The 15,330-nt window shown below is 38.0% G+C and overlaps 1 pseudogene; it reads right to left on the bottom strand.

Annotated features, from left to right (window-relative positions):
• Positions 1-812: 812 nt before the first annotated feature.
• On the bottom strand, positions 813-14,271 carry LOC124245452 (high mobility group protein B1-like; annotated as a pseudogene).
• Between the last annotated feature and the right edge of the window lie 1,059 nt (positions 14,272-15,330).

Here is a 15,330-nt window from a genome sequence, read left to right as displayed (position 1 = left end):
GGAAACTGCAAATATAACTGTCACTACATGTGGCATAGAACATACTTTTCTATTATTTCTTCAAAGTATACTTTTAAAATCTTTGATTCTAATAATCCAATGCTGTGAGTAGATTGGTTATTCTTTACTTTGTAAATGTAACTGGGCTATATGAAATTTGATACCAATTGATGAAGATTTTTGAGTTTCAGTTACAGATGAAAACTGTCACAAACCAATTTTTATTACTCTCATCCTGAGTATGTCGAGAATGTAGACAAAAGCTTTTTATCAGCTAGCTATATGAAAAGATAAACACTGTAATAGTTCATGTGATCTAACAGGTGCAAAAGCAGAAGACTACCCATCAATGAGAAAAGTTTCAGATCTATGAAATCGATAACACTAAAAGAAAGTATTTACTTTGAAGTTTTCAGAATGTTAAGAAAACGTTTGCTTTGTTTTTTTTCAATTACAGAGTGGTATTCAGTTAACAGAACAATAATTATTTCCTGTATGCTGCATCAGAGACAACTAAGGATGAAAAATTACCATCTCCATACGTAAGTAATTTGTGCTATGAGCCAACAAGAACCTGGATCCATGCCAAGTTATGGCCCTCCATATTTTAACAAGCAAGGTCAGTGGCTATTGAAAGTACCACCAGGACAGGGCTATCTAAAGACACATTTTGTAGCATGTTATATCAACTATACAAAAAAGACACTGTACAGTTTAAAGAGAAAACTTATATAGTCTCGCATATCAATATTTTTCTTTAAAACAAATAAGTTCTGTATTTATAGACAAGAAAAAACTGTATTAGAACAAACTTATTCATCTTCTTCTTCCTCCTCTTCATCTTTTTTTTTTTTTTTTTTACTTTTTTCAGTCTTGATGACTCCTCTTTTTTTTTTCTTTTGCCATATCAGGCTTTCCTTCAGCTTGGTATGCAGTAATATCCTTTTCCTATTTTTCTTTTACCTTAGCAACACTCCTTTCATAAGTCTGCTTGTCATCTGCATCAACATTATTCCACATCTCTCTCATTTTCTTTGTAACATTAGCAATGGACAAAATAGAATGTTCTTTTTTGATTTTTTGAGTGATACTCCTAACAAAACAAGAAAAAGGCCAGAGGAAGCCTTTTGGCTATATTGAGATCCTTGAACTGGCTTTTTTGTTTGTTTGTTTCTTCTTTAACAGGAATACAAGTTTCCACTTCCCTTTTATAATGGGCCTTGTTCACCTTTGCTATGTCTTCAAATGTTCCTTTCTCTTTAGTAGAAACGGTCTTCCTCCTCTCTGAGCATTTCTTAGATGACTGAAGGATCTGGATGCCTCTTCTTGTGCTCCTCTAGGCAAGTTTGCACAAAGAATGCATATGATGATGTTTTTCCTCTCAGCTTCTTAGGATCTCCATTGCCCCTGCTTAGTTATTTTTCCTTAGCAAGGCACAGAGTCATCCAGTGTCTCCCCTACTCTCACTTGCCCTGGTGCCATCTCTATGGACCTCAGTGAACTGCAATGAATGTGAGAGCTCATTTATTTTTAAAGATGTTCACTTAGGGAGCTGTGAATATCTGGAGAATGAGATATCAGATATCACAAATGGAAACAGTGATGGGGCCGGTCCAGTGGTGTAGAAGTTAAGTTCACATGTTCCACTTCTTGGTGGCCCAGGGTTCACCAGTTCGGATCCTGGGTGGGGACATGACACTGCTTGGCAAAAGCCATGTGGTAGTAGGCATTCCATGTATAAAGTAGAGGCAGATGGGCACGGATGTTAACTCAGGGCCAGTCTTCCTTAGCAAAAAAGAAGAGGATTGGCAGTAGTTAGCTCAGAGCCAATCTTCCTCAAAAACAAAACAAAACAAACCCAAATGGAAACAGTGAGACCAGTTACGAATCCTAGTCTATGTGACAGATTATACTAGCTTAGATTAGAGTGTTAGGCATGGTAGTGGAGATGAGTGGACAGATCTGTGGGTATATCATGGAGGAAAGTCAATAATATTTCCTGGTTTATTGGATGTGAGGTTGTAAGAGAAAAGACATAATGAAAGATGTTTTATATTTTTCCTTTTCTTGGGAACCCAGTTGGATGGTGGTAACATTTATTGAGATGGTCAGACCTTGGATGGGGCGGGTTGGGCAAAGAAACATCCTGCTATTTTTTTAACATGTTAAGATTTAGATTCCTATTAGATATCCACAGGAGATGTCAAATGCATGATTGGATATATAAGTCCAGAGATTAGAAGAGATGTCCGAGTTATAAATATAAAGATGGGAATCACAAGACTAAAAATGGTAATTAGAACCATGGGATGGGATGAGATTATGCAGGGGAAGGTGGAGGTACAAAAGAGAAGCCCTCGAACAAAGCCCTTGGAAACTCCAATATTTAAATTCAACCAGGAGAGAAGAATGCAGCAAAACAAACAAACACCTGATAAAGTATTGTGTGTAATGTATAAGTAAAACGAGGAGAGTCTGGTATCTGAGTAGCCAAAGGAAGAAAGTGTTTCCAAAATAAAAGTATAGTAACTCTCTCAAGTGCTGCTGAGTAATTAAGATGAGTATAAAAGTGTGAACATTGTATATGGTAATATGGATGTCATCGGTGAAACTAACGAGAAATTTGTTGAAAAGAGACAGTATGGAAGAACAATTGTAATGGGCTGAGGAGAGAACATAATGTGAGTAACTGGAGATTAGTACAATAAGCAGCTCTTTCAAGAAGTATTACTTTGAAGAACAACTTACAACTAAGACATACAACCATGTACTGGGGCTTTGGGGAGGAAAAAAAGAAAGCAGTGAAATCATGGTTTGTTATTAAAGAAGTGTGACTTTGAGAAGATAGAGAAATGGATAGCAGCTGAAAGTTGATGTGGGGTCAAGAGCAGTTTGTTTGTTTCATGGTGAAAACTACAACTTTACCCCTTACTCCAGATATTTCCATAGTGCACATTCTTTACTCTTTTATATATTTCCTCAAATATTTGCTTCTCAGTGAGGCCTGTATTAACAACACACTTGAAATCTGAACTCCTTTCCCAACATTTCCGAATTGTTACCGCCCAAGGGTGGTCCTCTGCTTGCCACAAGACATGACAATAGTCAGGAGGCAAGGTGGTAGGAGAGAAAGGGTTTCTTTATTACAGATTGCTAGGAAGAGGGAAGATGGCCAACCAATGACTGAAAGAACCATCTTACAGAAAAAAAGACTACAGGCCAGTTATATATAGGGCTGGGCTCCAGGTAGGGGAGGTGACTGGTCTCTTGGTGGGGCCTCCCTCTGATCTCTGGGTGGGAGCAGACATCTGGTCCCAGTTCCTGATAGCCCATTGTTTTGCTGGATATGCATCAGAGAATGGGGCAATGTCCTACACCCTGATCTTTCAGTTGTCATTCATGATGGCTATCAGCATAGGCTCTCTGCCCAGGGGTCAGCACATTCCTGGAGAACTCAAAAGAACAAAGTTAGCATCCTAAAGCAGCCTGGAGGGGCTACAAAATCTACAGAGCATATCTTGGCTAGTTAGTCAGAGGTCATTCAAAGTTACAGAATGATTTCTTTTCTACAGTATGGCTTGCCTTGTGTTGAGTTGATATCAAAATGTCTTACTATGCTCTATTTTTTTATTTAGCACTTATCTTCTAACTTATTGTATAAGCTATATCACACATACATACATTATATTTTACTCATAATATATATTTTGGATAGTATATATTTTGTTGTATATTATGTTCAGTTACATATTATGTCTATTATTTCCCCTGCTCCATTAAAGCAGAGATTTTTATTTTGTTTACTACTGTATCCTTGGCACCAGAAGAAAATCTGATACCCAGTAAATATTGTTGACCTAAAACAAATAAACAACCAGTTATTTTACCAGCAAAATGGGTATATTTGGTAATGGAAGGAACTGCAATTTGGGACATGCAGTCTATGGTGAACCTCATGCAAGTGTGGAGAACCAAAGGAAAGAAACATTCTTTTATGAAGTTGGGAGCAGCTCTTATAAATGAAGAGTCCATTGGAGGAGACGGGGAGCTTGAAGTGTAGTGGCTTTCCATTGGCTGAGTTACGATAGTCTCTCATTGACTGAGCCATTGCTGGGCAAGGAGAAATTTCTTCTTTCCTTCTGCTGGGGTAGTAAATGTGTCACTTCCTGTCAGAGATGCAAGAACATCTCTTGGTGTTGGGGTCAGTAATGTGCATTGAGCAGCATGTGCACCAGAGTTCTCACTTCTGGCCTCCCAACTCTATTTTAAATGAAGTTTCTGTTTATTAATTTTCACATTTTTCCCCCTTTGATAAAGATCTCTCTTTGAAAGCATGGCTGATCAAAAGTCAGTTTTTTTCTGAATTCAGTAGCCTTTTGTTCCTCAATGCCAGGAAGAACCTTTCCTGAGTGTTATATCCCACATCAGAAGGAAAGTGCAGAGATTGAAAACCTATTCAGTTTACATTTGAGTAGCAAGGAGAGGTAGAAGGGAGATCTCAGGCATTTTCCATGTAAGTCTGAATCCTTCTAATAGACCTGTTTTTGACATCTTGGGAAAACTGTCTCATCAGATGTCATCTGCTTCAATTCCAGAAGATCTTTGCCTTCAGGTTACCAAATGGTGTGGAAGACCCATCAGGATTCGCTGCTTTCTTTAGATATGTTACATGAATACAAGAGTCTGCTCATTGGAATTTGGTGTCACAAATGTTGGATAGCAGTTTCAGATAGGGGTCTTTCTGGCAAGGTTGGAGAGAATCTTTCCTAAGGTGTCTTTTCCAATAGATGAAATCTCCAGGTTGCAAGGTGTGATGCTTAAGGTCTTCATCTCCCTGGAACACACTATGAAAGATTGCTCTACCAGAACATGGTTACCTTTGATACAAGCAATAAGGCCTTTACAATACTGAAGTACATCTCTGTTTACCAGCTGCAGGGCAAAAGAGGCAGGGGCCAGGTGCACTGGGCTTCCTGTGACTATCTCAAAGGGTGAGAGTTTATGAGTTCCAAAGAGAGTGAATTCAAGATTTAGAAGGACCAGCAATAATGTTTCTGGCCAAGATACTTGGAGGGTCTCTATAAATTTTGTCAATTGAGTCTTAATAATGCTGTTAGGGTGTTGGAGTAAATCAGAGGATTGAGGGTGATAAGCATAGTGAAGTGTTATAAAACTGGCCAAACAGCACAGACTTGTCAGAGCACCTGACCAGCAAAATTATCTCCTCAATCACCATGAAGTTTGAGAGGGGTTCCCCAGGGAGGAATTATTTTTTCCAAAAGGACTTTAGCCACAGAAGAGGCAGTAGCCTGTCTACAAAGGAAGGCTTCAGTCCAGTGAGAAAACATACAGACCATGACTAAAACATAGTTATATCCATGATATGGGAACAACCATATAAAATCAATTTGCCAAGCCTCAAATGTTCCACTAGGCAATTCAAAATGTCTTGGAGTAATGCAAACTGACTTCCCTGGATTGTATGTTTGCTACTGGACACAAACACAGGTTCTTTTAGCCACCACACCAGAGGGGCCAAAATAAAAACTGGAATGCTAGGCTTATGGCAAGAAAAGGGGTTTATTTCAGGTCACATCAGCCAGGAGAGGAGAGTAAACCCTCAAATTTGTCTTCTTGAAACATAGGAGGTGAGAGTTTTTAAGCGTTGTGAGGAATGTGGCTGCTTGTAGGGAAGGGAAGCATGTGGCCTTGCTCGTTGGTGGGGCAGCTTTCATGTGGCCTTGTGAGGTTGCTTGCAGGATGGGGGATGGCAAGATAAGAGAATTTGCAGATGAATGTCCTTGACTGTCTGCCTCCATGATGGATGGTAGATTCTGGCACCTGGAACCTGAGGAGTTGGGGTCTGGGAAGCTTCATTTTCTTACAAAGAACTATAATTAAGCAAAACTTCAGTATGAGGCCACTTGGGCTCTAATCTTAGCCCTAGTTTTCTGGAAGGGTGAAGTTTAGGGATACAAAGGTTAAAGAAACTGATATTTACATATGAATGTAACTAAAGAATCAGGGATAGGGGAGGGGGCTCAGGAGTGCCAGATTTTGGATGACCTCAGACCACTGGCCATCTCACTATAGAAAAAAGTTTCAGATCTGTTGAATATGACATTCTTGAGGAATCTAAGAAAACATTAGTTATTTTCTTATGGGGGGAGAAGGAGCAGTTTGGGCAGAGGACTTAAATCTTCTGCTAACAAGTCATGATCTCTAGTCTAAGCATTTGTCCAAAGCACACTGTGAGAATAAGGCAGGGGAGGGGGACCTAATGAGTCAGGGTCATTTATACTTCCAGTGTGGCTTCCTTCTATAAGATGGCTTCCCCTATGCTAACTTTCGACTATGTCTATCTCAACTAGTTCAGCAGTGCTAAGATTTTGGGCAGTTGAGACAAGTGAGGTGGTACTTTTTGTGGCCTTATTAATATTTCCACTCCAACACTGATTCATAAATGCTGCCATTTTGTCAGTACACCAATGGTTTCATATATGCACAGTGGTTAGAAGTGGGAATTGTTGAGTCTCTGGTAGGACTGGGCTGCTATCTGGCTTGAACTAGAGCTTTCTCCTTTCATTCGACCAAAAATTGTTGAATTTCCAACCTTGCTTTTCCTTTTCTTAAGCTGATTTTTGGGTTTCTCCAGCCAATTTTTTTAAAGTTATCATTTGGAGAAATATCCCTCTGGACCATGACAGAGGTTTGACTGCTGTTGGTTTCTTTCAGAGCAGCATTCCATACAGCAGTGTCAGCAAGGTGATTTCCTTTAGCTTCTAGAGAGTCAATTTTAGAATGCTCTGGGATCTTAGTAATAGCTAAAGCAGGAGGTAAAAGCATAGCATCCAATAATTCCTGAACATAGGGCTGGTTTTATTTCCACTTAAATTAAGGACGTGACATTTCTTCCACAACATTTCAAAATCATGAGCCACTATAAAAGTGTATCTACTATCTCTATAAATGTTGGCAGTTTTGCCTTTGGCTATGGAGCAGACCCATGTGAGTGTGTATAATTTGGCTTATTGGGCTGTAGTAGCCAAAGGCAAAGGTGCCACTTCAATTACCTCAGAGGGTGTTAATATTGCATATCCAGCACAATATTTGCCATTGTCACCTCTTAAATAAGCACTGTCAGTGAACCACGAGAAGTCAGCATTACTCACAGGAGTTTCCTGCAGATTATCATAAGGGGTCGAAGGTGATCCATCAGTGTTAAGCTGTCAAGAGGGGCTTCATAAGTAACAGAGGTGGAGAAGATTAGCATGTTTAAAGTGATTACAGTGTGAAAGAGTTATGTGAGGAGAAACTGACAAAAGGATTTTATAGGAGGTGAGGTGGCTGAAAAATGTTGAGTGTGATGAGAATTCAGGAGAGTTTCTACTGCATGAGGTACAAAGATGTTACAGGGGATCTCATAATTCCCTCAGTGGCCTTAATCAAAAGGGCAGTTGCAGTAATGGCTCTAAGGCAAGGAGGATAGTCCCATGCCTCAGGATCCAGTTGCTGGCTATAATATCCTATGGGTCAGTGGTGGTCCCCACATTTTGGGATGAGTACCATAAGGGCATTCCTTTCCTTTTCATATACAAAAAGAAAACGAAATCTGATAATTGGGATTCCAAAGGGCAGGTGGGTTCATTAAACTCTCCTTTAAGATTTGAAAGACTATGTCATCCATTCTTCCCATAAAACTGGGTCAGAGTTGTTGTTCTTTAGTAAAACATACAAAGCTTTGGCCAAAGGAGAGAAATTTGGAATCTAACTTCAACAATAACTAGCTAGCCCAAGAAAATCTCACAGTTGATGCTTAGTTTTGAGTTTTGGAAAACTTAAGACAACATGAAGCCTAACTGGATCTAGATGTAGCCCAGATGCCCTAAATATTGAACCTGAGTTTAGACAAACTGCACTTTTTTCTTGGCAACCTTGTGTCCCTCTAAGACTAAAAGCTTTGGCAAATGGATTCTATCTTCCTGTGAGGAAACTTGAGAGGGAGAGCAAAAGATCAAATTGTCCATGTATTGCTAGAAAATAGAGCCCCTAGTAAAGTTTATATCGTCCATGTTAGCCTTCAAGATTTGTGAGCAATAAGAAGGACTCAGTAAAATCTTGAGGCATTACTATCCAGGTGAATTGTTTTCCTTTCCAAGTGAAGGCAAAAAAATATTGGCTAGCCTCTTCCACTGGAATACTAAAGAATGCACCACATAAATAAATTATTGTAAAGAATTTGCTTTCAGTTGGGACAAATATTCGTAGCTATGAGGAAGAACAGAGTGCTGAGAGAGGACAGTGTTGTTTACTGCTAGAAAGTCTTGAACAAACCTCCACCCTTGGCCCTTGGCTATTCTTATAGGTAAAATAGGAGTATTACAGGGACTATGGCAAGAGATAATGAGGCCATGAGACTTGTAATCTTCTATTATGGACTCTATAACTTGAAGGGCTTCTTTACTTATACAATATTGATTAATTCTGGGGAGAGGTTTTGAGGGATCTATTTGAGTCTTGATGGAAGGTGTACTGTAAATTTTGCTCATATCAGTTGGAGACTGCCTATCAGGAGAGTGGTAGCTGACTCAGTAGGGACAAATGATCAGTGTCTTCAGAGTCAGCTGTAGCACCATCAGAGACAGAGCAAGTGAAAGACCTTGAAGTGTCATTTAATTCACTTGGTTGACTATTTTGATTGTTACTGTCAAATTCTAGAATTTGCATTATTCTAGAAATTAACTTAATTCTAGAACTAGAATTATTATTTAATTCTAATTATTTAATAATTAATTACTTCCCCCTTTTGGTGAAAGAGACCTTTCTTTCACCAAAATAATTTGATCTTTGAAAATAATCTTTCTTTCACCACGATAATTTTCTAAGACATTTTGAACTAATTAATAAATAGCGGTAGAGGAGCTAGGGAGAAAAGGGTAGGTATCTCTCAAAGCACCTAAACAAAAGGGAATAGGTTCAGAGAGAGGAACCTTTTGAGATTTATTAGAGATCCTCACTATTTCAACTGTTTTAGTACTCTGAGGCTGGGGCTACTTTATAGTAGTGGGGTTGAGTACCATGATTGTGTCTCTGGTGTCAATAAGGACAGAGAGAGACTCATTCCCATTCTGGAGAGTTGTTTCTCTAAGCTGATTAAGAGGAAGAATTGGGAAAAGCCTCTGTAGTTTCTTGAAGCCTCATCATTGGGAATTAGGAAAACATTGGAAAGGCTGGTTAGAAGGCTGAAGGCACTCAAAGTACTTAAATTTCTAACAATCTCTTTTCCAATGTCTTGGCTCTTTGCAATAATAGAAATTATGAGGTTTTTGGTTTCTTTAAGGACTTTCATTTACTAGAATTGAAATTTAAGAATTTTGACTATCTTTCTTTTACATGACTCATTTGGGTGTGAATGAGCTTCGTTGCCAAACTAACTAAATCTTGAGTGTACATACTTTTGCATTCCATCCTGATCTTTTTAATTAAAAGAAAAAGGTCCCAGTTCAGCCTGTTAATAAACAGAATTAAAAGTTACTTGAGTGGACTTAACATCTGAAGGGAGATGAGAATTTTCTTTGAAAACAAAGTGACGTTGATTATAAAGTCATGAACAGATTCATCAGATTTTTATGTGCAAGCCAAAATTTTGTTTCAATCAATAGGCTTAATAAAACCTACTGAAATTGCTTGTTAGAGTTTTCCAGCAAGTACTGTAGCCTCTTGTGAAAAGTTAGGAGTTTATTTTTCCAAATCCTTTCCAGAATTTTCCCATTGGGCAAGTTTCATCCAACATTTGGCTTGGCCTTCACCAACAAGCATTTGGATTAATTGATATAGGTCTAAAAAACCAGGTTGGTAAGTTTGAGTAACTATGTTAAATTCTTCAACAAACCTATGGCGGTCCTCAGTTACTTTAGAAAACCTCTTCAACTATGGCTCATAATTTGTCCTTAGTCCAGGAAAGATAAGAGATTTGAAGTTTGTTTTGATCCTCAGAAGATTTAATTCTAAAAGGATAGGTTCTGATAGGTTCAGAGGTGGAGGGAGCAGAGAGAGGCTTAGGGGAAAATGGAAGTTCGGTGAGAGAATTAGTATGGGGAAATTGAGGGTATAGAGGAAGTGTAGGTGGGATAGAAGGGAAGGAGAAAGATGATGGAGTGGCAGTGCCTGAGCACAAGGTGGCTGCCACTGATCCAGAGACAACGGATATAGAGGGGAAAGAGAGACTTCTGTCGGTGTCACAATCCAATGCACACATCAGGATAGATGCGGAGAGGGCTGATGGCCACTCTGAGTTTATTATAACCAGCATTTCAATAGATACATAGCTTACATCTGTTAAACATACACAGGTGTTCTGGAAGTAATTAGCAAATGCCAAGAATTCTTAGTGATTTCTCAAGGAGCCCTCCCTTGGCCTCTGTTTTGATATTATCATGTTATTGCTGTGCTCGTATACTTTCTCTCAGAGCATGCAAGGCCTCCTAGGCAATGGCCCCTCCTGTTCCTGATATCGTGTCTCCATCTGTGCCCCTGGGCAGCCGATGCCTGTCTTAGGTTGCCTCCCCCTGGAGGTCTTACCCGTCATTGGCTAACCGGCCTTCTCACCTCCGGGTCACAGTTTGTTGGCAAGCTTTTTCCAGTGATTATTAACCCTTCCTGTGTCAGGGGCAGCTACAACTTCAAAAACCTTTTGTCTTTCTTTAATTGTTGGTTCACCTCAGTTAATCTTAAAATTTTATTTTGTGAAAGAGACAATTGTAGACTCCTAGTAATGTCTGGAAGCCTCAAAATACCAATCAAAATAAATGTTCCATTCTGTTTCAGCAATTTCAGAGCTATGGATGTCCAACTCAGTTTTAAGAAAAGTAAGTTTGGAGAGTTCAAACGTTCCCCAAAATAACTGTTGGTGTTCTAAATTATTTTTGTTTAAGTTGGTCCATTTAGTTAGAAATGCACATGAGAAGAGACCATGGATTTTAAACATAAAACCAGCTGGAGTCTCTGAAGGGGGAATCCCTTAAAACATTTAGATGACTGAGATCCCATTTCTTAGAGGTTTTTTCTCTAAAGCAAAAGAAAAATTCCTAAACAGGCTACAGGCCACATACCAGCATAATTTCATTAGAAACATCCCAGATCCAAAAGGAATCAAACCAAAGGACAGCACAGCTTCATTAAGACCAGCTCAGTTCCAAAGGAATCAGACCAAAGGCTAGCTCCTTTCCAAAAGGAACAGCCAGGTTCAGAAGTCAAGCCAAAGGCTGAATGGCACACCTCCTGTAGGAGCAGACCTATTCCAAAATGAATCCGACCAAAGGCCAAATGAGTACTCACAGAAAGGGCAAAAGCCTTTAACAGAAAAGACAGTTCTTGAAGAAGGCCTTAAAGGCTTCAAAATATGAGGAAAGCAGACCCTGAGATCCAAAAGAAAACTTACCCTTACACATCCAGAGATGGCAAGAAATCAGTGAACTCAATGGGCTTTGTGGGTGTTGCTTCTGTTTGTCCACCAGCCCCAGAGTTGTTTGGGGTCTTCTCCATATACCGGTACAACACACCAAATAATGTTAACATAAAACAAATAAACAACCAGTTATTTTACCAGCAGAATGGGTTTATTTGGGAGTGGCAAAGAATTTCAATTTGGGACATGTAGTCTATGGTTGACCACATGCAAGTGCAGAGGAACAAAAGAGAGGAATGTTCTTCTGAGTTGGGAGGGGCTGTTGTAAATGAAGAGTCCATTGGAGAACACTATGAGTTTGAAGTGTAGTGGCTATAATATCTTTTCCTATTTGTATTAAATTGCTTTTTCTATTTAAAATACCTGATTATTTTTTATTTCCTGCATTGAGACCTGACTGATATGCTTGCCATTGCATTCACCAAGTTCTATTTCTCCTGCCTTCTAAGTATTTCTTCTATCCATATGCATCACTAATATCAATGCCATAACTCACATCCTCACATTTTACCTGAATTCTTAGAATAGTCTATTTAGTAATCTCTCTGCTTGTTGTCTTGCATTCTTCATGCCTCAACAGGGTAACTTTTTTAAAACTGTTTTATTATAAAATATTTCTTGCCTAGAAAAAATTTAAAAATGCATAAAATGTGAGAGTAATAAAACACATACACAGGAATTCATCAGTCAGGTTAAGAAACAGAATATTACCACTGCTTTTGAAGTTCTCTATAATCCCTCTTCCCATAGGTATCTCTTTTCTTTATACCAAAAGACAAACTTTTTGAATTTTTGGCTTGTAATTTCTTCTTTAAAAAATAAAATAGGTTTTTCTTTTTAGTTTACTACACATGTATATATTTCTAAAATCTCTTTCCATATATGAACTTTATATAAATACCATATATTTCTTGTATAATTGTTTGAAGTTCTTGTACATTATGAATAAAGCTATAGCTTGTTTATTTTCACAGCTACATATGGATACACCTTTCTAAAAATGTATCACAAATTATTTCACCATTCCCTTGTCATTGGATATTTTTATACATGTTTTCTAGATATGTCAAATAACATCGCTGGGGATATAATTTTTGTCCCTGTTATTATGTTTTATGTATGGTATGAGATATAGAGAAAATTTTATTTGTTTCCTCCACTTGTATAACCAATTGTCCCAGTGCAATTTAGTGAATACTTGATTCTTTGTTATTGAGCTGTGGTGCCACTTCTGTCACATAGCAAGTTTTTATATATGCATGTGTCTGTTTCTGAGCTTTCTGTTAAATTCTATTGGATTATTTATCAGTCCCTGAGACAATACCACACTGGCTTAATCACTGCAAATTTATAATATGATTGATGGCTCATAAAGAATTAACCTCAACATTGTCATTCTTATGCAGTAGTGTCTTAAAAATTCTTGGCTTTTGCTTACCATATACATTATAACTTTTATTTTCCTGGGGAAGACTAGCCCTGAGCTAACATCTGATGCCAATCCTCCTCTTTTTTGCTGAGGAAGATTGGCCCTGAGCTAACATCTGCACCCATCTTCCTCTATTTTATATGTGGGATGCATACCACATCATGGCTTGATAAGTGGTGCTAGGTCCACGCCTGGGATCCAAACCAGCAAACCCCAGGATGCCAAAGCAGAGCACACAGACTTAACTCCTATGCCACCAGGAGGGCATTAACATTTTTATTTTATTATTTTTTTATTTTTTTGAGTAAGATTGGCCCTGAGCTAACATCTGTGCCCATTTCCTCTATTTTATATGTGGGATGCCTGCCACAGCCTACCCGATAAGTGGTGCATAGGTCCACGCCTGGGATCTGAACCAGCAAACTCCAGGCCACTGAAGCAGAACATGAGAACTTAACTCCTGTGCCAGCGGGCCAACCCCCATTTTAACATTTTTTAAAATCAGAATCCATGAAGTACTCTACTACAATTTAGACTTAATTTGTGCCCAATCTTTAGATTAATTTCAGAAAAACTGAAGCCTCTTTGATATTAAATATTTCTATTCATAAATATGGCTTTTCTGTCCACTTGTTTAAATGTTTATTTTAATAATTTTCAAAATTGTTTTATGATTTTCTGTAGAGAGTCTCTACATCTTTTGATGGACATATTTCCAGGCAACTTATTTTTTGTTGCTCTGAGAAAATATATCTTTTGATTTGCATTGTATATTGTTTAATGTTTTGTCCTAGTTTTAAATATTTTAATGCAATTTTATTTTATTTATTATGTTATTTTATTATTCTATTTTTATTTTATTTGTCTTTTATTATTTTATTTTAATATCTTTCATCCAGCTGTTTTGTTAAACTATATGATTACAATTTCCTCCTCTATCAGACTTTCTTCTAAGGCTTTTTTACTTCTTCATGAATGTTAAAAAACAAAATTCAACTGAGTATTTAAAATTTTTTAAAAACATAAAAAGAATTTAAATTTTTTAATTTAAAAATTTAATTGGCTTTATCCAACGATTCATGAATTGGGGAGCATCCCATCTACAAATAGAAGAGAGCTCCAAGGAGCTGTAGAAAATGGAAGGCTTTTATAGGCAGAAGGGAGAGGAGAAAAGGAAGTTGCTAGCACACAGTGGATTATTTCAGGCAAGGTCACCTACCTTTGGGGAAGGGTGGGGCTCTGTCAGGCAGATTACCTCACTAGTGCTGATCCGGTAATTCCAGATTGACTGGTTAAACGTCACATTCCTGGGAGAAGCTGAAACTGCAATTAGGTCTTGGTTTGCTAATGTGGGGTTTAGCACAAATGACTCCATTTTGAGCCCAATTTCTCTTTTTTAACATGAAGAACAGACTCTTTAGTATTTCCTTCAATGAGAGATTTTGATAGGTTTTTTTTTTTTTGGTGAGGAATATCGGGCCAGAGCTAGCATCTGTGCCAATCTTCCTCTATTTTGTGTGTGGGTCACCATCAAAGCATGGCTGATGAGTGGTATAGGTCCACACCTGGGATCCAAACCCATGAACTTAACCACTACACTATGGGGCCAGCCTGCAGTAAATGATTTTTTTTTGTTGTTTATATGATAAGGTCTTTATTTTGCCCTCATTTTTGAAATATAATTTTTCTGGGCATGAGATTCAAGTTGGAAAATTATTTGCCCTGGGGCTTTAAACATATCATTTTAATATCTCCTGGGTTCCCATATTTCTGTTGAAAATTCCACATTAAGCCTAATTGTTGTCTATTTGTAGACTTTCTTTTCTTTCTGATTTTTATTATTGTTAAAAAATCTGCTGTCAATATAATTCTCTTCTTTATGTAGGTGATTGGTTTTTATCTTGGACACTTTTAAAATATCTTTGTGTGGAATTCTACAATTTCACTACAATGTATCTAGACATGAATTTATTTTTAAATTATATTACGTATATATCGCCCCAAAATTCTTATGTTGAAATCTAATCCTGTTTGCAATGATATTTAGAGATGAGGCTTTTGGTAGATGATAAGCTTACGAAGGCAGAGCCTTCATGAATGGGATTAGTGCCCTTATTAAAGAGAACTCACAGAGCTCTCTTTCCCCTTCCACTGAAGGGGAGCATAACACGCCACTGCAGAATATGCTTCTTTGGAGTAAGGATTATTTTGAGCTGAAGGCAATCAAGACTGAGCAGACTCAGGGAAAGCTTTTTACCTACTCCTTAATTACCCAAAGATTTTGCGAAGGGGGACTGTACCAGAAGAGAGCTGTTATCAGAGATAAATTTTTCATCTGAGAGACTTATCTACATGGCAAGGCAAACATCTGCTCTTCTCGTCTTCATGTGAATTGTCATCCTCCCCTTTGAAGTCCTAGACCCCTATCTCCTTT

Source organism: Equus quagga, chromosome 10, assembly GCF_021613505.1.
Source record: "Equus quagga isolate Etosha38 chromosome 10, UCLA_HA_Equagga_1.0, whole genome shotgun sequence".
NCBI classification, from domain to species: domain Eukaryota; kingdom Metazoa; phylum Chordata; class Mammalia; order Perissodactyla; family Equidae; genus Equus; species Equus quagga.
This window is presented reverse-complemented; position numbering and strand designations above follow the sequence as displayed.